At 37.9% G+C, this 23,081-nt stretch overlaps 1 protein-coding gene across 2 annotated transcripts in view; it reads left to right on the top strand.

Annotated features, from left to right (window-relative positions):
• The first annotated feature begins 479 nt into the window (after nucleotides 1-479).
• The window catches only part of LOC135478034 (tachykinin-like peptides receptor 86C), a 119,831-nt gene continuing 97,229 nt past the window's right edge, over nucleotides 480-23,081 (top strand). For both annotated transcript variants that reach the window (XM_064758298.1, XM_064758294.1), the window contains exon 1: nucleotides 480-1,421. The gene's annotated coding sequence lies outside the window, so the exon portion shown is untranslated. The remainder of the gene's footprint in view (nucleotides 1,422-23,081) is intronic.

Genomic DNA, 23,081 nt, shown 5'->3' with positions numbered 1-23,081 from the left:
CAGCACCAAAAAGTAATATTTTGTGACATTTATTTGCCTCTAAAAATGCACTTTTGTGGTTGAACTGTTAGAGCGTTTAAGGTAATTCAGATGGCCCAGCTAGCAGACTGGCTGCTGTATCTTGATAAACTGGGCTGATAACGGTTGTACATGCAGCTGCAATGCTCTCCATAGTGGCTAACAACCCCTCAGATAGCCCCTTTAACTACTGTTGATCATCCGCTCCAGTCGGGTTAGCGAGAGATGATCTGTGAGAGGCTGTATCTGTTCCTGCTGAAGCCAGTCTGCGTCAATTGCACGGCGCAGGAATGGTATTGACTACCATTTGGCTATCTATAATCGCATGAGTTTGTTTTTAGCAAGCAGCGTCAAAGCGTCTTGGCCTCAGTGAGTAAAGGTATTCAAAAACACTGCTTGCTAAGAGTAGTGGGAGAGGGCTGGGTGTTTTTGCCAGTGCCAAGAATTCTGTGCTACGTTTAAAAAGAAAATTATTATTATTAACAGCGGATTACTGTACCAGTCAACTTTGGGATTGGATTACCAGCTAAGCGGCAGCGTGAAAGTTAGCCGTGACTGAGGTTTGGCTGTACTGTGGCACCTGATGAACAACCAGTGCAGCTGTGTAGTAATCAATGTCGTCCTGAAACAACCAGTGTAACAGTGAAACAATCAGTGTAACAGTGAACAACCGGTGTTAAAAGTGAACAACCAGTGCGGCTGTGAAACAACCAGCATTACAGTGAACAACCAGTGTGGCTGTGAAACAAACAAAGCTGCTGTGAAACAACCAGTGTGGCTGTGAAACAACCAGCATTACAGTGAACAACCAGTGTGGCTGTGAAACAAACAAAGGTGCTGTGAAACAACCAGTGTGGCTGTGAAACAAACAAGGCGGCTGTGAAACAAACAAAGCTACTGTGAAACAACAAGGGGGGCTGTGAAACAAACAAAGTTACTGTGAAACAACCAGTGTGGCTGTGAAACAAACAAGGCGGCTGTGAAACAAACAAAGCTGCTGTGAAACAACCAGTGTGACTGTGAAACAACCAGCATGACAGTGAACAACCAGTGTGGCTGTGAAACAAACAAGGTGGCTGTGAAACAAACAAAGCTGCTGCGAAACAACCAGTGTGACTGTGAAACAACCAGCATTACAGTGAACAGCCAGTGTGGCTGTGAAACAAACAAGGTGGCTGTGAAACAAACAAAGCTGCTGTGAACAACCAGTGTGGCTGTGAAACAAACAGGGCGGCTGTGAAACAACCAGTGCAGCTGTGAAACATCCAGAACCAGTTTCAGATACAAGGACAATGAGAAAAGCTCATAGAAAAAGTCCACGACTCCTAGATCAGGTGTCAACTCTGGTCTCTTAAGTTTAATACATGCATGGTAGAGTTCCAATGAGAGTTTTGACGTTTCAGGTAAGACCTTGTTACATCATTTCTTTTGATTCAGTATACATGTACTTCATTGCAGGGTGATACAAAATACTGTATTTCACCTCAAATTTAGGGCTTTTCAATTAAGTGATACTTTTTGCTTGTTTCTAATTGATGCATCCACCTTATAGGGCTATCTTATGGAAAGTGTGATGAATTTCTTCTGAGAAAAACTTAAGAATCGGGATGTAAAGTATTATTTTAAGGCTGTTACATGCTTCTGAACATGGCATTTTTACATGCTAAACTTCAAATGAAAGACAGTATATACATATGTAATCCAAAGCACCAGTTTTGTAAAGAGGGTGAGAGTTCAAATCCAACTAGTGCTTTTTTGACTGTGGCTTTTTGTTAGGACATTTATCATTTGTCCGGTAACAACTTGTTGGTGATGGCCTGGCTTTTCTATGCCCATAATCTTCTCAGTGGCATCATCATATTAAAATCAAGACTAGTCTTCAGCTGACAATTAAAGAAACAGCTTATCTAGAGCAAATATTTATCAAACATCTTTAAGACTTAACATCACAAAGTTTCTTTATGGATAACAACTTCGGACTTGTTTTTACCGACGTTTTGATGTACATTCCAACATCGTTACCAAATATTCGTGATGTCATATAGTATTCTATATGCCTCTTAAAGACTTTAAGACTTGTCAAAAATTCTAGTTTAGAATCTGTACACTGGTTTTTTTTTTAGCACTGAGAAAAGCCTCTCCCACCATTTGAGTTCTTTCCTCTTTTTGAACAGTTGCAATTTATGACTTTAAGTCTTAAGTTACTTGATAAATAAAAGCCTCCTGTGTGTTAAAGGTTCAGGGAAATATCTGTGAATTGATCAGTAGTTTAGATGTCAGGGACGTTGGGTTACATTAATATATGTAATGCGATCCTTGCGTTTGTTTTCGTTGGTGAATACACGGTCATATGATATTCCGCAAACCATGATGTGCGACGATAGTATGCTTTAGCAAAGCAATGTCACGCTGACAGAGTAAATCCCATGCTCATGAGGCATTTATAGCCAACAATCTCATGCCAATATATCCAAAGATCATGGGCGTTTCTTCTGCTGCGCATAAATGTACCTCCATTTGCTTGCCTCTCTAACATCTGCTTCTTTGCGAAGTAAACAGCCTTATGATGGCTAACTCTCATATTGAGGTACAAATTCATAGGTTTAAAGTACCATTCGATTAAATATGCAGTTTTTTTCTACATGTATAGTGCATGTTGGGGTTGGGATATCTGGACCTATCAGCTCTCAACAAGTGATATTCAATGTGTTATTCACATTTTTCGCTTTTTATTGCATATCGCTGATTTAGAAAGTTAAAAAAAAAAAAGATGGCATCGTTTATTTTCATGTTAATTTAGATGTTTACACGCTTTAGTTTCTTTGTATTGTGTATAAGAGTTGATTGAGAAAGTCAGGAAAAATGGCAAATATCTTTTCAGTTTTGCAGATAAAAGCACATTGGTTTGTTTCTATTACACAGCCCTGATTTATAAAGTCAGGAAAAAATGATTTTTAAATATCCTGTAAAGTCATTCTGACATATTTACACCAAGTATGTTCATGGCATACGTATCGGATTTCACCTGTCATATACATGTATATATTTGCATAGTGCCGATTTAGAAAACAGGATTGGAAAAAAAAAACCCTGACATTTACAGTCAGCTGTAAACCAAATCCATGTAGGCACACAATACATTACAGTTGCCCTGTGTTGCATGCTTGGATCTGATTACAAACTAGAAGAAGTGACACTGACATATCACATGTATTGTGTGTAATTTCTCATTAAAACTTTAGCTTACTTTTCTTCATTTTCTTTCAATGGTAAAATTACCAATCATTAATTGTACATGTGCACCCTTGTTTATTTCTGGAGGGTTACATTTCATCCAATTTGCTGTTGTACTTTTTTGTGCATTGCCTGACGCAAAAGAATCAGAATGACGATTCTATCAATGTCATTCCCAGTCTAATTAGAACCTTTGTTAACGGTCAATAGGAGAATGGCCAAAACAACCAAGCCTAAGAAGCAATGCCAAGCATGTTTAGTGGGCGTGGCTTTGTCTGTCAGTCGGAGATAGATACTATGCCAATTAATTTAAATGCAGTGATTAAAACGAGGAGTCCCCTGATGAAAAAGTTGTATTGATTGGAATGAGTACATGTAGATCATAGTGATTTTTCTGCCTTTTTCTGTTCCACGTGATACAGTCTTTTATGTGAGGATTTACGTCGTACTTAACAATTCCTCAGTCATAGGACGAGTCCTCATGCCATCTGGGTTCTGCTCTAGTATGAGTGAAATATTCTTGAATACGGCCTAAATCACCAGTCAAATAAATAAATAAATAAATGGAAAGTATTTGATTTTATCAAGTTAAATATCATATTACATTAAATGTTTGAAATATGGAACACTAAAAAGCTGTTCATTAATGTCCGCACGAATTAGGGTTGTACTTTGCACCTCAGCCATGGAGGCCCCAGGGCCCCAGAGCCCCAGGAAAATAGAATAAAAACTGACTTCACATTTTGGTGAGAATCTATGATACAATGTAAACAATGGAGGTGTACTTTTTGTTCTCTTGCTGTGAGTGAACATGCATGTGTACATTTTGTTTTCTTGCTATGTGTGAACATGGAGGTTTACTTTGTGTTTTCTTGCTCTGGGCAAACATGGAGGTGTACATTTTGTTTTCTTGCTTTGGGTGAACACGGAGGTGTGCTTTTTGTTTTCTTGCTGTGGATGAACATGGAGGTTTACTTTGTGTTTTCTTGCTGTGGGTGAACATGGATGTGTAATTTGTGTTTTCTTGCTTTGGGTGAACATGTAAACTCAGAGGGAACTGTGCCTAGTTGATGAGCAAGAGGAAGGTTGTGATAGCTGATTCATGAGAGGTTAACTGAGAGAGACATATGGCAGGAATATTTATCTATTTATTTGATTCGTTTGTTGCGCCGTACTCAAGAATGTTTCACTCATAAGACGGCAGCCAGCATTTTGGTGGGAAGGTACAGGGCAGAGCCTGGCTGTAAACCCCGACCATCCGCAGGTTGCTGGCTGACCTTTTCGCTTACTGTGGCAGGAATATACTTTGTATGTTCCAAGGGATAGGAATTTTGCTGGCAGCTGGCATTATTCCCCTTGGTCGGTGAGTGTCAGAGGTCATAAGGTCACTCACAACTTCTACATGTATTAATCTCATTGCTATTCAGTGACAAAACTCAAAACTCAGTGACACTTTTACTTGTGTCATGGTGGTCAGTTTTATGGGGTTTAAATGCCTGACATAAAGACTTTATAGTTAACGACAAACTTCACCACGCATGATGTACAGATACACACACAATATTGGTGGATGACATGTTGTCTACCTCAAAAGTTGGACTCTGCAAATGGCCAAGTCATCCCAAGACACCACGATGAGTGAGAGCTAGTAAAGTGTACAGATTCCTTGTCCATGGCTGGGATTGACCCTTTACCTTGTGTCAGGTCACGAAGAGCTACATTCCTTTATGTTTATGTATGTATTTATGCTTGGGGTTTAACATTGTACTTAGCAATGTTTAGCAACGAGGAGCCTTTAGGTGTGTGTTTAGGTGATACTGTTTCTTCGTGTGCCAGGGTGAGTCCATGAAGTCAAAGCGCTGCCGCCACTGCAGTGTCATGCGGAAGACACCAGACATGACACCCCACCCAGTCACATTATACTGACACTGGGCCAACCAATCCTGTTTCCTTGCTCTATAAACTTCCTTGGGCTGAGCGCTAAGCAAGGCAGCATCAAGTACCAGTTTTACAGTCATTGGTATGACCTGACCAGGGTTTGATCCCGGGTCTCCCAACATTGAGCCAGATGTCGACGTTCTAATCCTAAAGCTACTGAAGCTGTCCATGCTTACATCTATATCTGGCTTTATGCTATACAATATCATGCTATTACAGATGTGACCATGGGATGTATGAAGGACAAAAATTTAACTGCCTTATGTATTAATAACTAGCAAAGTGTTATTCATTAAAAAAAGCTTGATGTAATATTAAGCTCCATTATCTCTAGGAAAAAGTTATCACCAGAGCTGAATGATAGTGCTGATATCTGTTGATCTATTTTTTTTGTGCCAAAATCTAATTTACTGTATGTGTTGCTTTTTAAAGCGTTGATAACTCTAGCAATAGATCCAAATCACTCAAACTGAAATTGCACTTCAGGTTTTCTTTGCTGAGAGATGCTTTGATTAATAGTTATATTTAAGCAAATTGCAGGCCTTTGTATATTCTCATTTTTCGATATTAAAACATGTCTTTGTTCTCCATTGAAATGCAGTGCATGGAAAACCTTCTAATTCCAAAGCTATTCACATAGGCATAAAATTTCTCGTGCGTAATGCAATGACTTAAAAGTAATTAGTAAAACTGTATGGACAGTGCACTAAAAGTGAAATAAAAATGTAATATGATGAAAATATACAGTATGCATATGATATACTTACATACAGTGTTAGATCTAGGGACTTACAGAAATAGGTTTCTGACAAAATTTCTTTTAAAAGAAAAAAAAATTCAAATGAAGAACATGAAAACTATAGATTTTCTGGACTCCATGGGTTTCATTTTTTTCAAAATTCAGGAATGGACACAAATTCCTGAATTAATAACCATCATGTAACATGGAGTGTACTTGTACTGTTGGTTCTTCTCGATGATATAATAATTTATAGCCATGCAATTAAACCTCTTGGTAGACACGGATGAACAATCATACGCAAGCACACACACAAAAAATGTACTCGCATAACAAACCATTGTACAGGAATGTCTGGGATCAATGGCAGTGCCAATCCCTCGGGATGTGCATGATGTGCAAATATGGAAGGCCAAAATAGAACATGAGGCACCATATTGTTTCTAATTATTGGATATAGACAGTCTGATAAAGACATGTCTGTAAGCCACCAGGGCAACACAGTGGTGAAATGTGGAGTTTTGGTATGTGTACTTTGGCGGCGTTTAGTACCGTAAAATGTCTAGTATCTGCTTAGCGTGATTGTATGATACTTCTGGTCAATAAAATATCTGGTTTAGTTGACTAGGATTCGATGCGATCGCGTGAAACATGAACAACAAAAAACATATAAAATTTGCTAGAAATAGGAATGACTTACGCATGGAATGGTTCGTTTTTATTGGTCATTGGACAATTTGACAGCCAGAATTTAGAACTGATATTATAGTTTATATTGAGTGTCAAGCTCTTCTTGGCCAGTGGGGTCATGTAATCAAATACAACTTTCATTTGTTTGCCACATTAGTCGGGAGGTTCTGTTTGTCCTGTACTCTACGTCGCTGGAAGGGGATGGTTAAAGTCAAACCCAGATGTTTCCTCTAGGCATACTCCAATTCCCCCCACCCACCCCCCGCCTTCTGTTTTTCTCCAGGCATATTCCAGTTTCCTCCCCCCGTTCTGGTTTCCTCCAGGCATATTCCAGTTTCCTCCTCCCGTTCTGGTTTCCTCCAGGCATATTCCAGTTTCCTCCGCCATTGTGGTTTCCTCCAGGCATATTCCAGTCCCCCCCATTCTGGTTTCCTCCAGGCATATTCCAGTTTCCTCCCCCATTGTGGTTTCCTCCAGGCATATTCCAGTCCCCCCCCATTTTGGTTTCCTTCAGGTATTCCATTTTCTTCCATTCACAACCCTGACCTTCATCATATAAATGATCGTTGTCATATGACTGAAAAATTGCTTGGTACAACGTTTAACCCCAAGCACTCACTCGCTCATATAAATGAAAACTTCTTGAATATAACATAAAACACCAACGAAGAAAACATAGTATTGAAAATTTTCCATAATTTTTGGGTGTTCTACTTTTAACCTTCAGTGTCCAGGATGCACCAATCCATTTTGTTCACGTCATCGCCTGAAGAGTACTGGCAGTTAGTGCCTCTGATCTTATCAGCATTGAATAGATTTGTGGGAATTGCTAATTATGCACATGACATATATACCATAACATGTTATTATAAGCCACTTGGTTCAGTGACTGATGAAAACACTTTACATTCATAGTCTGCCAGGTGTACATAGTAAAACGCCAGTCGAATAATAAATAGCGTCATACCTTTCCATAAGCTGTAATCTGCCACACAGTGTGAATTGCTGTACGTTGGAAACACTTGTTAATGTGTTAAAAGCTTTGTGAAAGATATTAACTCTTAAAACAATGATTATGGTGTTAAGCGAAATGAATATTGTGATGCTTAATAAACAAGAATTATTTTTGTGATTTTGAGGCAGTGTGCTGTATGTGGCTGTATAAATCCCTCTAGTGTATACGTATGTTCTATCATTGGTTAAAATTTGTGGTAATGATGTCATCAATAAACTTATTGGAGTGTGGAGTCAGCTTAATTTGCACACCTTTCAGGCTGTTCTCTCCACACAGTTGTTTTGACAGATATTATCATTTAATTAAACACTAAAATAATTAAAGATTTGTTGGTGTTTTTTCCATACTCAAGAATAGTTTACTCATACGACGACGGCCAGCGAGGACCGGGGTAAACCCACGACCATCCGCAGGTTGCTGTCAGACCTTCCCACATATGGCCAGAGATGAAGCCAGCATGAGCTGGACTTGAACTCATAGCAGTCGCATAGGTGAGAGACTCCTGAGTCATTACACTGCGCTAGTGCGCCCACCAACTACGCCACGGAGACGCCAAAAATAATTAAAGAATATAGCGTATGTTATATATTTATGCAACAGACCATCAAACACTGTGCAGGAGAATAGTTTGATGTAGTTTTGTTAAGTTTTTGCAGTGGAGTGAAATGGTTTTAAAACATCAAATTTTACAGTGGCCTGTATAGAGTTCATTAAGCCCAGTGCACACGGACAACATTTTTTGTCGAAAATGAGATTTCTTGATCCATACAAGGAAAAATCCTCGAAATTTACTTTAGTGTAGGTAACTGCAGGAAGAATTCCAGAGTCTGGAACCCTTTGTTTTTGTTTTTTTTTTTTAATTTTGAGCAACAAAAAATCCAGAAACAAATGAGCACAAGATTTTGTTCATCTGCGGGTCATCTGGACCTCGTGAGATTGATGTCGTCTACATCAACCAATCAGCATCTAGGACAAAGTCAGGTTAGTACACACAAAATGGGAGCTGTGAGAAGTTTTTGTGGTCACATGACCTTGAACGTATCATGTGACCGTCTTTTGCTGCTGTAATCTTCAAAAATGGACAACAAATGTTGCTGGTGTGCGGGTTTTTTGAGATAATTTTACACTGGGATGTGAAATTTTGATTTTCACATCAAATGGTTGTCCATTTGTGCTAGGCTTCAGTTTGTGTCAAGGTCTATTCACAGAGTGCATGATTTATAGATTTATGTTTTTGTGCGTTTTGATGAATGAAATCCAACAGACTGCGTGTACGTGTTTTGTGGCAAAACCTGGTATGACGTTGCTGGTCACAAAGTTTTAAATGTATTTTACTTAGTGGAAAAATTCCCAAAAATAAATCAAACTATTCTGATTATTATGAGTTCTTTGCCTTTAAGGACATTTTGAAAGTTGATAATGTTTTTTAATTGTTTCTAAATTGTACCAGTGTTTTAAGTGATATTAAAAATTTTGTCATTCACCGTTTGTTAATATAATGTGTATAGACTGGTTGACAGAATGAACAAATTTAATTCTCTTTTCCATTATGCAATGGTTTCTCTCGGGCTCTGCTTGGTTTCCTCTCACCATAATGCTGGCCACAGTTGTATAAGTGAAATATACTTGAGTACGGAGTAGAACACCAATCAAATAAATAACTAAATAAATAAATGTAAGGTGGTGAAATCAACACCACAGTGTGTGATTCATCATCATTAACTTTTGAAATATTTATCATATTGCAGTTTTCTTAGCTTTCTTCCCATGCTCGCCATGTCATTGAAATTTTCTTGAGGAAGAAAACACCAGTCAAATAAACAAATATTGCAGTTTGTCTTCTTATTCTTAAAAATCATAGATGATACTTTTGGGGTTGTTTGCAGTACTTTAATTATTTCATGATGATGATTCAATCATGTTGCTGTGTGTTTCGATAGATGAGTTTCGATATTTATGTGTTTCGATATTTATATGTACACATACTACTTAGAGCTTACACACAGTGCACATTCTGTGTGCTTTATTGATTTCAGAGCAGGTAAATTACTGACAGGTCTCATTGTTTTATAATATGCTCACGGGAGCTGACCCTTATGTGTCATGTTCAACAAATTGACAGGTCTTTGCCAGAGTATTTCCTCTTGATTTCATAGTGAAAGGGCAAAAAATGGATGTTGAAGAGCACATTTGTAGAAATGGTCCAGCGGAGTGGTTATTAGCTTAGAAATTACCAATAACTAACGGAAAGAAAGAAAAGGAACAGTGTGCAAATTGTATGAATCCAATTGAACACAAACTAGGAAATTTGCGTATTACAATTTAAAACCTTATATTGTTTGGTCCCAAGGGTTTTGTGTTAGTATTTTGATCTGTCTGTCTGTCTGTCTACACGTATATCTATCATGATGATTTTAATTATTATTTTAAAATTAATTTAAACATATTAATGCATGAATCCAGTAAAAAATACATCATAAAAAGTATAAGGTTTATGGGTAGCTATGGTTACGGTGCTGCTTCTGGCTTGATAATTAGTGAAATACATTGTGAGTGTTAGCCTACCTCTAATTCCCCAGGGCAGATGTCCTTTTACTCGGCCCAGTGTTAGTATAAGATATGGCTGGGAGAGGGTACATCACGGCATGATGGTTTTTTGTGGCATAATAAAAAACTGAAAAAAATATAATACAATGCACAACGGGGCTTCCAGTCCAATTAGGATTGAACCTGTACTAAAACAAAAAGGAAGTAAGCATGAGTGAAAAGACCAGTGAAAAACCATGTCCATTACTACTTCACCTAGGCTATTTTGATTAATTTTCTTTGACTGAATAAAGTGGAGTTGATTGTTTTGAGTTCAAAATTGTATCCAAAGAGTTTACCTTTGGTCACCTAAAAGGTCATCCATAAATTGTCATTTTCAAAGGCAAATAAATGTCACAAAATATTATTTTGGCTGCTGAAAGTTATTATTTATGAAAAAAGTGTCATCCCATGTTCCAAGGTAACCTAAAAAACACCTTTCTCGAAATCGGTAGAATTCTCAAGATCGAGAAAAAGGAACAAGTTAGTTATGGACAGAATTTATTGTCACTTAGGATGTGTAATTTTCAATACCTTATTCATGTGCAGTAGTTCACTTTGTACTACAGTAGTAAATTGCAAAACATGAATTTATTTCTACCAGGTGTAAATAAAATTAAGGCATGAAAAAGTGAAAAAAAAAACTAACAAAAATCAAATAACACAGGCCTCCAGCATCATAAATGCGATCTGTGTAGCCACAGTAAAATTCAAGCAAAAATTTGATTGTAGTTTTTAATATTTAATTGCACAGCCAAAAATAAATATCCATCAAAACTAAAGGCATAGTTTCTGATGCAGATTTCAGTGGGTTTTTTTCCACTGTGTTGCTTACTTATGTTTTCATTTTGTTCCACTTAATAAAAGCAATGGCTCAGCTCTCATATTGCCTGACAAATTATTTAGATTTATGGTAATGGTAATTCAGTCTACAAAGATTTTTATTCCCTAGTGTTCTGGCTTACTGCTGGCATCCTTTTCCATATTCCTATCTTTGGAACGACTAAAGCTGGACATTTTGTATGCGTAACTTAATTGGTAACAGGTATCCTAATTGGCAAGAATTTTGCTTTCCAAGCTTGTTAAACATAATTATTTTGCTTGTTTTTTTTGTCATTTGTTAATTTTAATATGGCTGGAAAGTTAAAGCGAGGAGAGAAAATTGAGAATATCTAGAGTGTTCTCATCGACTGGCAGATGCATTGTTTTTTTTTTCTAACTGATAAGAATTCAAGATGAACTAACATGCTGTGTTTGAAGAGTTCCATATGGTAAAGCCTGCATGCAGGTGTGACTGATTGAAGTATGGAGGTTCACGTTACCTTCTCCAGTTTTTGGTGCAGCCTAATGACCTTGGAGCCTCCCACAGTTGTGGTCGCTGTAACTTCATGTCCAGCTCATGCTGACTTCCTCTATGGCCGTACATCATAAGGTCTGCCAGCAACCTGTAAATGGTCATGGGTCCCCCCCACCCCTACCCTCGGCCACCGTGGTATTAGTGAAATATTTTTGAGTATGGTTTACCAATCAGATAAATAAATAAATCCAGTTGTTTTTATGCTATGCAATGTGCCTGTGCCTCAAAGTCAGGAGGCCCAGGATCAAACCTTAGTCAGGTCATACCAAAGAGTTCAAAAATTTTACTTGTTGCTGCCTCACTTGGGGCTTATCACTGATGTCAGTATAAAATATGTGACCAGGTGGGGTGTCAGTTGTAAAACCCCCAAAATACAGGCAAAATTCTTTGGTGGGTGTAGCACAGCCCTATCGGAAAAAAATCTACACTTTGGTGGAGGAGAATTCATTTTTTATATTCTAGCACTGCATGCATAATAAACAAGTTAGGGGTTTTCATGAAATTGAGAAAGAAATAAAAACAGTTCTATCAAAGTCTCACTGAAAACTTGACTTGATTTAGGCCCTTTTTAGAGGATTGATTGGGTTATGACCAAAGAACATTTTTGTAATGATGGCATGAGCTTAGAACTTTCTACTACTTTTGTATTTGGTATAAAAGGATCAAGAGACCAGTTGGTTTAGCTTGGTGTCAGAACATTCCATATGGGGTACATGTATGTAATGGGGTGTCTTGTTCTGTGTCCGTGGTATAATGTTCCAGTGAGGCAGCACTTGATATGTAAATGTGTTGGTCTACTGCTACTGTTTTTTGAGAAGAAACCATTGTGATCAATGCAACTGAACCAATTGGTTGAAATCACCCAAGCAAATGAACACCTATACCCCAGAGGCGTCTCACCAATTTGGTCGCTATGAGTTCAAGTCCAGCTCATGCTGGCTTCCTCTCAAGCCATACGTGGAAAAGTCAGCCAGCAACCTGCGGATGGTCCTGGGTTTCCTCTGGGCTCTGCCAGGTTTCCACCCACCATAATGCTGGCTGCCGTCGTATAAGGGAAATATTCTTGAGTACGGTGTAAAACACCAATCAAATAAATAAATAAATAAATGAACACTTACACAAACAAGAAGGGATGAAGGTTTATGTGTAGATTCAGATGTTTGCGTGTGTGTTTCAAGCCAGTTGCAGCTTTAGTAAGTAAACTATGCAACTGCAACTGTCATATTTTGTATGCTTTTTGTCAAGATGTTATCCTGTGCAATTTACAATTTACAGTTTATTAAAAACATATGAATTATGCAGTTTAGATGTGTGCAGGTGTATTTCAGAATGCAAGTAGGTAAAATATATTTGTTCCTATTTCATTTTGTGCAGATTAGATTTTTATGAAGATATGCACCTTGTATGTGTACATGTATGTTTTGTGCGATTTCTAAAATGACTAAATAGGAAAGTTATACAGATTTATGTCCTCTGGAACCCATAAAGGCAGCCTACATCTACATGTATTAGCTGAGAGGCTGTTCCATCATTCAGACATTACACCCCACTCGTCTCATTCTCAGTCTAATGATTAGCCTTGTGTAAATCTTGTGAGCGGGTCTTAATGAGATAATATGAACGCAAGATGGTGGAGATTTGTGAAGTGTCAAGACCCAGTCTAAACCAACAATGTCTGGCAGAGCAGGATGATTATAATGCCATGGTGTAATGTGGCCTGAGAGCTTCTGGGTGCCAGAACACAAGGGTGGGGCAGACTGGTAGAAACCAGCAAGAGGTACATGTAAGCCTTGATACATGATTTTATACACTGGTTTTTTTTGACATTTTCTAACTTTCACAAATCAAAGCACTTTTATAATTATACTTGTAACATGCAGTTTTTCCATGGCAACATCATGTACGCTTCAGTGGATGTTGAAATTGCCATGATATTCGTCCTCTGTGTTTTGCATAATCAAAGCAAAACATGTTCCATGCCTGCTTACATGAAAATTCTGTCATGATTTTAAAAAATAAAAAAATTTTTTTTAATTAATAGAATATTATGGAAGAAAGTTTTATGCCTTAAAAATTGTTTCTCTGGAGACTCTGTGTTAATACTTCTCACTTGAGCAATATTTATGTTTTTGACTGAGCATTATTTTCTGTACAAGTTGAAATGTTAAATATAGGCTGCTCAGTCGATAATTGACCTGCTAAAAGAGTGTCGACATTTATAGAAAGCTTTAAACCTGGTTTTCGTCTGCTTGAATCCTGTTAAAGTACTATTTGGTGGCAGACATTGGCCTTGTCCTGCTGCTTATTCCCAGGCTTGGGTACCTGTACCAGATGGATGGACACAAACTTACCAGTCAAAAATGGATCACGTTTTGAGATATGTGAGAGGTAGAGTTCAGGTAAGGGAAGGTACATATGTATAAATCTTTGAAGTCTCCAAGTCTTTGTGAAAATCCATCACAAAACTTGATTGAAGTCCTGACAGTGTTTGGAGGTCTCAGAAGCCAACCACTTGGAAATGTTGGCGCTACTTCAGAGCGCATACATAGAGTATGACGTTCCTCCGCTTCTTTATTGCCGCGTGAAGTAACATTTTTATCTTCATCAAAGCTCTGCTAAGTGTCTGCCATATGGTGTTAATGAGATACAGATATGAACAGCGACATGCCACCTGTTTTCATATGTGTGAAGTTAGCGAACTTTCGTCAGTGTGAGACTCAAGCTATTTTAATGAGGTTAAATATTTTTGACTAGGTGGTTATAAATGCCTAGGTGGTTATAAATGCCTGTTTGTTGGAATGTTGTTTCCACTCGCTGTCTACCTTTCTTACCTCGAACAGTATCTTGAATTCTTGTATAATAAGGCCTGAAAGGGAAAGTACATGTTTAAGCATTTATTTAAAACTTGCCTGAATTCACATGCTGCACTATTCTATCTTAATTGTTTTGTTACATGCTAAAATCTGTACATTTCATTTAAGGTAGAAAAAGGAAGAATGCTACTTGCAAGCTCTAATTAACGCTTTGAATTCTCTCTATAGCTGTCAAATTACTATTTATGTATGACTATAGCTGTGGAAGGTGTTAAAGCCACAACTCGGAATCCCTTCTTAGACAGTGTCTTCTTAGGGAGATCTGAAAAGATGACCGTGCATAAACTTTGAATCTACGATCAAATGTCTAGACAATTTATGGATTTTTAGTCTGGAAAGATGTTCTTGTATAGAAGATATGAATATGGATTGGTTTCAAAATGTTAGAGACAGACTAAAAAAACACTCAGTGCATGATTGTTCTTTCACAGTCTTTCATTAGTAGTAAATCCTTCCACCATGATGATCCTTCCACCATGATGATCCTTCCACCATGGTGATCCTTCCACCATGATCATCCTTCCACCATGGTGATCCTTCCACCATGGTGATCCTTCCACCATGATCATCCTTTCACATGATGATGACCGGCCCCGATAGCACTGTTGGTAGAGCGTCCACTTCGGGAGCGGTAGATTCAGGGTCAATCCTGGGTCGAGTCACACCCAAGACCTTAAAAGTGGATATTGTAACTTCCTTGCTTGGCGTTCAGCATGTAGGGGATAGTGCAATGACTTGGGCGGGGCAGCTTACTTGCCTTCGGTAAGTTGTGGGGAAGCAGCACTAGATAAGAGAGCGGTGGAAATCCGTCCTGTAACAAGGATGCATATTACATGCACTCTATCGATTCCTTCATCATCATATGACTGAAAAATTGTGAAGTACGAAGTTAAACCCTAAGAACTCACTCACTCACTCACTGATCCTTCCACCATCAAGTTACTTCTAAAAGCTTGTGAAAGAACAGTCATGTTGCTTGTTGTGTTGTTTCTTGTGTCTTAAGCCTTGAACCTGCCCTCATATTTCCAGACATCCTCAGCACTTCTTTTCTGATGCCCAAGCTTTGAGTCTGATATCAAATGTCCACATTGCCCAATGAGACAAAATAATCTTGCATAAGCTGAAGTTTGCCGGTCCTGAAATATACAGACAATACCTCACTTGTGACAAGATGTTCTTTCTAGCTATGAGTCTCCTCTCAACTGTCTGGACTGTGCTTTTTCTATTAATACAAAATGTTCTTTTGTATGCTGTGAATCTGCCTGAAACTATCCAGGTTAAATGTCTTACCTCTGTTGTGACGGTGTGCTTTTGCAAGCTCCCCATAACTTGGCTGAAACATTGCAGACATGTCATTCATTCACTTTTTTTTCTTGATTTTTGCCTGGTTTTCAAGGTTTTTTACTCATGTAAATATTTCTTTAACAGAAAAAAATTGCTGGAACAGTCCACATTTCCCACAGAGTAGATGTTTTTATGTTTTATTGTTACTTTTATACCCTCTTGAATGTTTGAAAAAGATTTATTCTGCCTGTTGAACAACAGTGTAAATTGGTGTGGCCTTAGCCAGAAAAACAAGAGGAAAAGAAGTAAGTGATTTGATAAATTCATGAACAAATTTCGAGTCAGTTAAGAGTGAATCGGCCATTCTTCCGTGTTGGAGAATCCCCTCAACCTGCTTCGCATGCCAGCTAATGGATCTTCTGAATGGTTTTATTTTCAGACACTAACAGAGTCTACTGGCTTATTTTGGGAATTTGCTCTGTAAGGTTTACCTTGATGGATTATAGCGAAGTGTTTGTAATGGCTGGATTTTGCGGGAAATCTGCACTTCTGGTCGTCCACTTTGCTTTGATGGATCAGTCTCTTGGCACTCAGTTTGGTATGATTGTCACCATGAGACAGTTTATGCTCACTGTTGCTGGCAGTTTTTACAGGCCTGTACCATCTACATGGGGATATTGTCCTCCTGCATCCACACAAATGATGAAGACATATCACTACATCTCTGGATTTCCTACTGCTCTCTAAATTATCTTAGGAGATTGTCTGTAAAACTGGATAGCAGTGACTTCGTAGGAAAACTGGCAGTTAAAGTATAGTTATTTCTAAACTACATGCACAGGTATGTCACACCCAAACCTCATTTTGGCTTTCATGGCCTAACATCTCATATCCGTTGGGCTTGCAAGAAGTCCAGATTAAAAGTTGATTTATAGAGTTCTAAAAAAAAAATGTCAGTATCTGTTTAGGTAAATTTCTACTTCTCGATCTTCCAAAATAACTCTGTTTGTATTGTTGTTGTTGTCTTTTGTTTTAATGCCACCTGGATCTGCTGTTATAATTTAATTTAGCCATATCTGATGAAGACACCTCCTCAGAAGTGTGCATTATGTTTATTAACACTGCAAGAAAATTTTTGCCTTATATATTTTTGACGATTCTTTAAAAATGTGTACTGATATTCCACAGGAATTATTATACGCAGTTAACCTTTTGAAATCATAAACAGAAGTGCAGCATTTCAAATTGATGGTGTGCAGAGCTTTATGACGTCTTAATGGACCTAAACACAATCAACAATTTCTTGTTTGGATTGGTGGTTGACTTACCTGCAGAAGATATTTTTGTTTCCCATTCAAAAGCGTACACAATACATCTGAAGACAGATTTGTTGGTGGTGTTTTGCTTGGCGATCAGCAATCATGGTTTATTGTACAGAACGGCATTTGACATTTACGGGGCAAAAATTTCCATCTGGATTCCCCATTGATTCTGAACAGCAATGTGGAAACCATGCATGCAGTGCTGGTCCTTTATTGAGACGCTGCGTCACTTGACATTTCACAAGCATGTGAACATCGAGCTTCCCTGAGGTGATCCACTGCAGGAATTCACTAACTGTGTCACATTTATCGGCGTAAAATCAGAGGCAGGTGATACAGGGTGATGTCCAGTAGCATGTAAGGGATTAATGGTGGATGTGACCTTAATTTGTGAGCAGATTAGTACACTTATTTGACATTATTGAGAACATTGTTCCCGTCGTTGCCTTAGAGACAGAAAGTAAACTAAAGTCAACTAACACAGATGGATTTCTTTTTGTTACGGATATTTATAAGATAATATAAAACAATGAAAACCTGCCCCCAATGGCTCTGTATACAATTCTTTCTTGCACAGCTACCCTAAATGACCATAAATTTAGTTCATGACTAATGTTCCCATTTTTCCCGATTCTAAGAGTTCTATTTATTTTAGAATGGTGTGTAGAGGTTTGGTTGGGACATGGGATGTTATTCTGTTGGAAAATTGTAAGTTTGAGCAGCGAAAATTATATTTCATAACATTTATTTGCCTCTGAAATTGCATTTTTGTGAACGACATTTTAGGTTATTTAGGGTAATTACTGTATTGTTAAACTTTCTGTTGGCAGGTTAATATTAGGATCTGTTACAATAGAAATACAGTACAAGTATAAATATTGTGAACACTTCATTAAGTTCTACATTGTTTTAAAATGTTGACAGGACTGAACATTCCACATGATCTATTGAGATAGCACTATAATATTGGCCTCTTTAGAATTTCACAACTTGAGCTTTTTAGAGAATACATCCAGGAAAACCTCTATTCAATTGTCTGCTCATCTGAGCATGCATGGAGGCTGTAAAGAAATTTGCTGTGTGTGACTTTCGTACAGAAATTTTGATTTCGCGTGTAAAGGAAAGGCTGATCAAGTGTGTAATGGAAAATGCATTACCTCTATGTATGTGTAAGCGTGCAGAAATTTCTGTCGATTTACTAAAAGCCCCTGTAAATAACCATGAAAAATGTAAGCGATTGCTATGAAGACTTACAACACTAATTACAGTCTCTTCTACATACATGTATTTTGTTCAGAAATTCGCACAGAGATTTGCCATGAATTTCTATTGATGCGGATGTGCATCCACTCCTTGTATATGAATTATATTAAAGGCAATTGACCTTTTAGTATTTAATAGAATGGCATTCGACATTATTTGTTTCTCCACTTGTACTCTCCAAGGGGTGTTGGGCAACTAACCTATTAGCTCAGGGACATGAATACAACAAGTGGTAATAAAATTTGTACTTGTGACTACATATTGATTTGCTGGAATGTTTGGGCTTTTTCCCTGTTCAAAAGACTAGCTCTTGTGTGTTGTGCACCTTGACACTAAAAGTTATTGAATTACGTAATTCTCACCAATGCGATCGTTGTGAGTTCAAGTCCAGCACATGCTGGCTTCCTCTCCGGTCCTCTGTCAGCAACCTGCAGATGGTCTTTGGTTTCCTCCGGGGCTGCCTAGTTTCCTTCCACCTTAATGCTGATCACTGTCATTTAAAATCTTTTAGAATACACTTTGTCTAAATAACCAATAATTGGTATTTTATAATAATAAAATGAATAGATCACTCATTTAAACCGTTAGAGGTTTACCCTATACCATGACACCAAAGTGCTGCCACCAATGAAGTATCACATCAAAGACACCAGACATGACACCCCACCTGGTCACATTATACTGATACTGGGCCAACCATCCCTGTTTCCTTGATCTAACCTCTCAGTGCTGAGGCAGCAACAAGTACCATTTTTAAAGTCTTTGGTATGACCTGATTCGGGTTTGATCCTGGGTTTCCCCACTTTCCGGACTTCGAGGCTGACACTCTAGTCATTAGGCCACTGAAGCGATCCTTTACAACACGAGGGATAGTTTCAATTTTGGCACTGTAAATTATCCATGCCTGGATAATTTGGAAGAAAAAAAGACATCAACTGAAACATGAGTGGTCTGCATACTGCTTTCTTGTACATATGGGTGTGCTATCTGAAAAAAAAAAAACATGATTGTATTCATACAAGTTGTGGCTGGATTTTTGGCAAGTTACAAACATGATGTTATTTATGAACAATATGAGGGCACAATTCTTGAAGATTTTACAGTAATCTTTAGAAGGATCGATTTATTGAAGCCTGCAGTCCTAACTGTATTCAAATGTAATACAACAAATTAAGTGGCGCATGACAGAAGCCATCCGGTTGAATTGTTTAAAATTTTATTTCAGGAAGGCTTGAAAGCACAGGAAATGTTGGAGCTTTCACCCTAAGGGAGTTTTTGACATTTATGTTCGTGAGCATGTTCCATTAGTTGATTAAGTCTTAGTTGTAACTAAATTTACATGTACATGTATGTCGTGAAACCGCTCATTTTGAATGCCTGAGGAAACCTTGACTCTCTATGAAGGTAATGCCTGCTTCGGCACATTCTAAGGAGCTTTTGACACTTAGATTTCTCAGCTTTATTTTATTCGCTGGATTTAATTTCGGCTTTTAACAATTGAGTAGGTGGTTTTGTGTCGATGAGTAAGCCTTAGTGAATAAATTCTTTCTGGAAACCTCAAGATTGCCTTATTGGTGATCAAAGATCTCTTAACCTTTTGAATCCTGGGAAAGTGCATGTTCTTACCCTAAATCTGCCACAAATTCATCCAAAGTCGACATCTATGTATGTTTTGACAGGTTAGTTTTTCTCTAAATTTGTGTGTGAAGTTCATATATGTGCCCTACCAGAATGATTTTAAACTTCCAAATCTTATATCACATGTTATGTATTTTTCAAATTATATCTAAAGTTACACGTCATTGGTCAAATTTGTAATTTTCAACCTTTTCACATGTTTGCAAGGTGTTTATTTATGCATATTCTGAAGGCATTATCCTGTGTTTACTGATAAGATTATAGTTTTTGTTGTATTTCAACATTTGAGTATCAAAACAAAGAATCTACTTTGCTTCTACATTTTAGTTTTTTCCTCCTCTTCTTTTAATGTAAAACTGTCCAAAGAAAAAACAAACTATTTTTAAGCATTATTCAAAACAAATAGTTTCTCTGTGAATATAATCCTTGAATGGCGAGGTTTGAAACCAGGAGGTTCATCAGTGATTGAAATTCTGACGACTTCATAGTTGACCCTCGGTATCCATCGTGTCCATCCAATTGTACTAAAGTTCCCAAGAGGCCTGTCTTTAAGTGGCCAATGGAGATTGGGTAGAGACAGTAATTATAGGTAGATTGGCAATATATCAAGCTGTTAAGCAAGGCTTGTGGGTTAACTACATGTACCCAGAGATAGGATTGTCAGGTATTCATCTGGCGCCATATTATCGGATAAACTACTGTTTATGGTTTTTGTGCATTCATAAATACATATACAAGTACACTTATGTGTTGATTTGAATTGTGAAAATTGACCGTTTTATTCTGGCCGCCGTTATATAAGTGAAATATTCTTGATATTACTGTTCAGCTCTTCCCTGCTTTTATCCTAGATAGTCCAATGTCCAGTATGATGCTGCCAAGTTTTAATATACGTTGTCAGTTGAGATTCCGCTGACTATACCAGCGGAGACTATACCAGCCAGACCTGTCTGTATGTAGATCGTCCATGTCACTTAGAGGTCTCAGTCGGTTAGCGCGCTAGCGCAGCGTAATGACCCAGGAGTCTCTCACCAATGCGGTTGCTGTGAGTTCAAGTCCAGCTCATGTTGGCTTCCTCTCCGGCCGTAAGTGGGAAGGTCTGCCAGCAACCTGCGGATGGTCGTGGGTTTGCCCCGGGCTATGCCCGGTTTCCACCCACCATAATGCTGGCCGCCGTTGTATAAGTGAAATATTCTTGAGTATGGCGTAAAGCACTAATCAAATAAATCAAATAAATAAATCACTTAGAGGTAACTCAGGTAGTGAACCAGACCTTTAAGGCCCTCTCAACAACCTACATGTAAAATAGAGGAATTAAGGTATCAGTGCCAGCGGAATTAAAAAAAAGTGTTAGATGTGTTTTTTTGCACAACTAACCACACCATTAAGGCTACATGCAGTCCCGATGATAAATTTTTGAATTGGTTTCCTAAAGCTTTACATGTGTATGGCTTTTAACAGGAAAATTTCAGTAATTTGTGAAAGAATGCTACTCAATTTGAGACAATCTATTCTCTCATTCTGGTACCCATGGCGAATAAAAACCAAGGCAAAAAAAAAAAATAGGATGACTTTCTAAATAGTTTTTTTTTTCTGAAATGCTACAATTTAAAACGATTTGTTAAGGATGTCATTGAAGGAAACAAGATGGCTGGCTATCAGGTTCCTAGTAGTTGCTCTTGTGAGAGATATGTAGAAGTGGCGTGGTCTTAAGTGGCCAATTGAGGTTCCTGCTACTGGCAGTCTATGGCCCCATAACCGCCTACATACATGTATGTAGATTGGTTATAGATCAGGTTGTACAGCAAACCCTCTCAGGCTGTAAACAACCTAGAGATAGGATAGTGTATCGCCCCATGGGGTGATTAGAGAGAGCTATAGATATACACCCTGTTGCCACACTTCCCCCCCATATCTTCACTCTGAATGGACCCATTTGGTCATGACCTGGACTCATACCACTGCCATTGCTGTATCCCCAACAGGTCACAAATGGGTTTCCTGCCATTGCCTTGCTGAGCTGACATGCACTGTAAACCAGTGTTAGGGCAATAGCTTTGATCCTGAATTATACCTTAATTCCCATAATGTTTTGGTTACTAACTATATAGTCTGGTATATTTAGGAAAGCTAGTAAAGAGTTACCATGTGTTTAATTATTTCCCAGGTATAAATCTGTTGAATCTGGAAAATTTGACAGCAGATTCACTGAAGTTTGCAGTGATGCCTCAGAACAGGCCTTTCAAATTGATATTTAAATTTGACAGCCAAAGGTTTCTTTCTTCAAACCAATATTTTATATCCAGTTTCATCAGCTGTGAGAGACTTGCCTTCAGCATTTAAAGGTGTACTAACATTTGGTCCATTTTGATGTTGTTGAAAATTAAGTAGTGATATATCCATATTTGAACCACCCACAGTATTTAAAATTTGGCAACATATGGGTCATTTTTAGTCTTTATTAGAAGAAGTAGTGACATTTGAACATGTACCCGTGGCATTTTAAAATGTACCTGTGCCAGCATTTGGGCTATATTGTAGTTATTAGAGAAAGTAGTGACATTGGAACAGTATATATTATGTTATGTTACTATAGAGAATGTCCCTATTGGTAGCCGGCTGGTATACAAATGTCTGTATCAAAGCATAAATTTAGAAAAAAACAGTGACATTTGAACCATCCACAGTGTTAAAATATATAGAAACATTTAGACCATTTGCAGTAATTACATGTAGACACAGTAGTGACAGTTAATGGTATTTAAGAATGTAGAAAAATTAAATATAGTGACATTAGGACCAACCACATTTGTAAATGAACATTGGGACTGTCTGCAGCATTTAGACCATTTGCAGTAATTACATGTAGACACAGTAGTGACAGTTAATGGTATTTAAGAATGTAGAAAAATTAAATGTAGTGACATTAGGACCAACCACATTTGTAAATGAACATTGGGACTGTTCGCAGCATTTGGACCATTTGCAGTAATTACATGTAGACACAGTAGTGACAGTTAATGGTATTTGAGAATGTAGCAAAATTAAATGTAGTGACATTAGAACCAGCCACATTTGTAAATGAAAATTGGACAGTCCGCAGCATTTAGACCATTTGCAGTAA

This window comes from Liolophura sinensis, chromosome 11 (genome assembly GCF_032854445.1).
Source record: "Liolophura sinensis isolate JHLJ2023 chromosome 11, CUHK_Ljap_v2, whole genome shotgun sequence".
NCBI lineage: Eukaryota > Metazoa > Mollusca > Polyplacophora > Chitonida > Chitonidae > Liolophura > Liolophura sinensis.
Note: the sequence above shows the minus strand (reverse complement) of the source record. Positions and strands in the feature narration are given on the sequence as shown.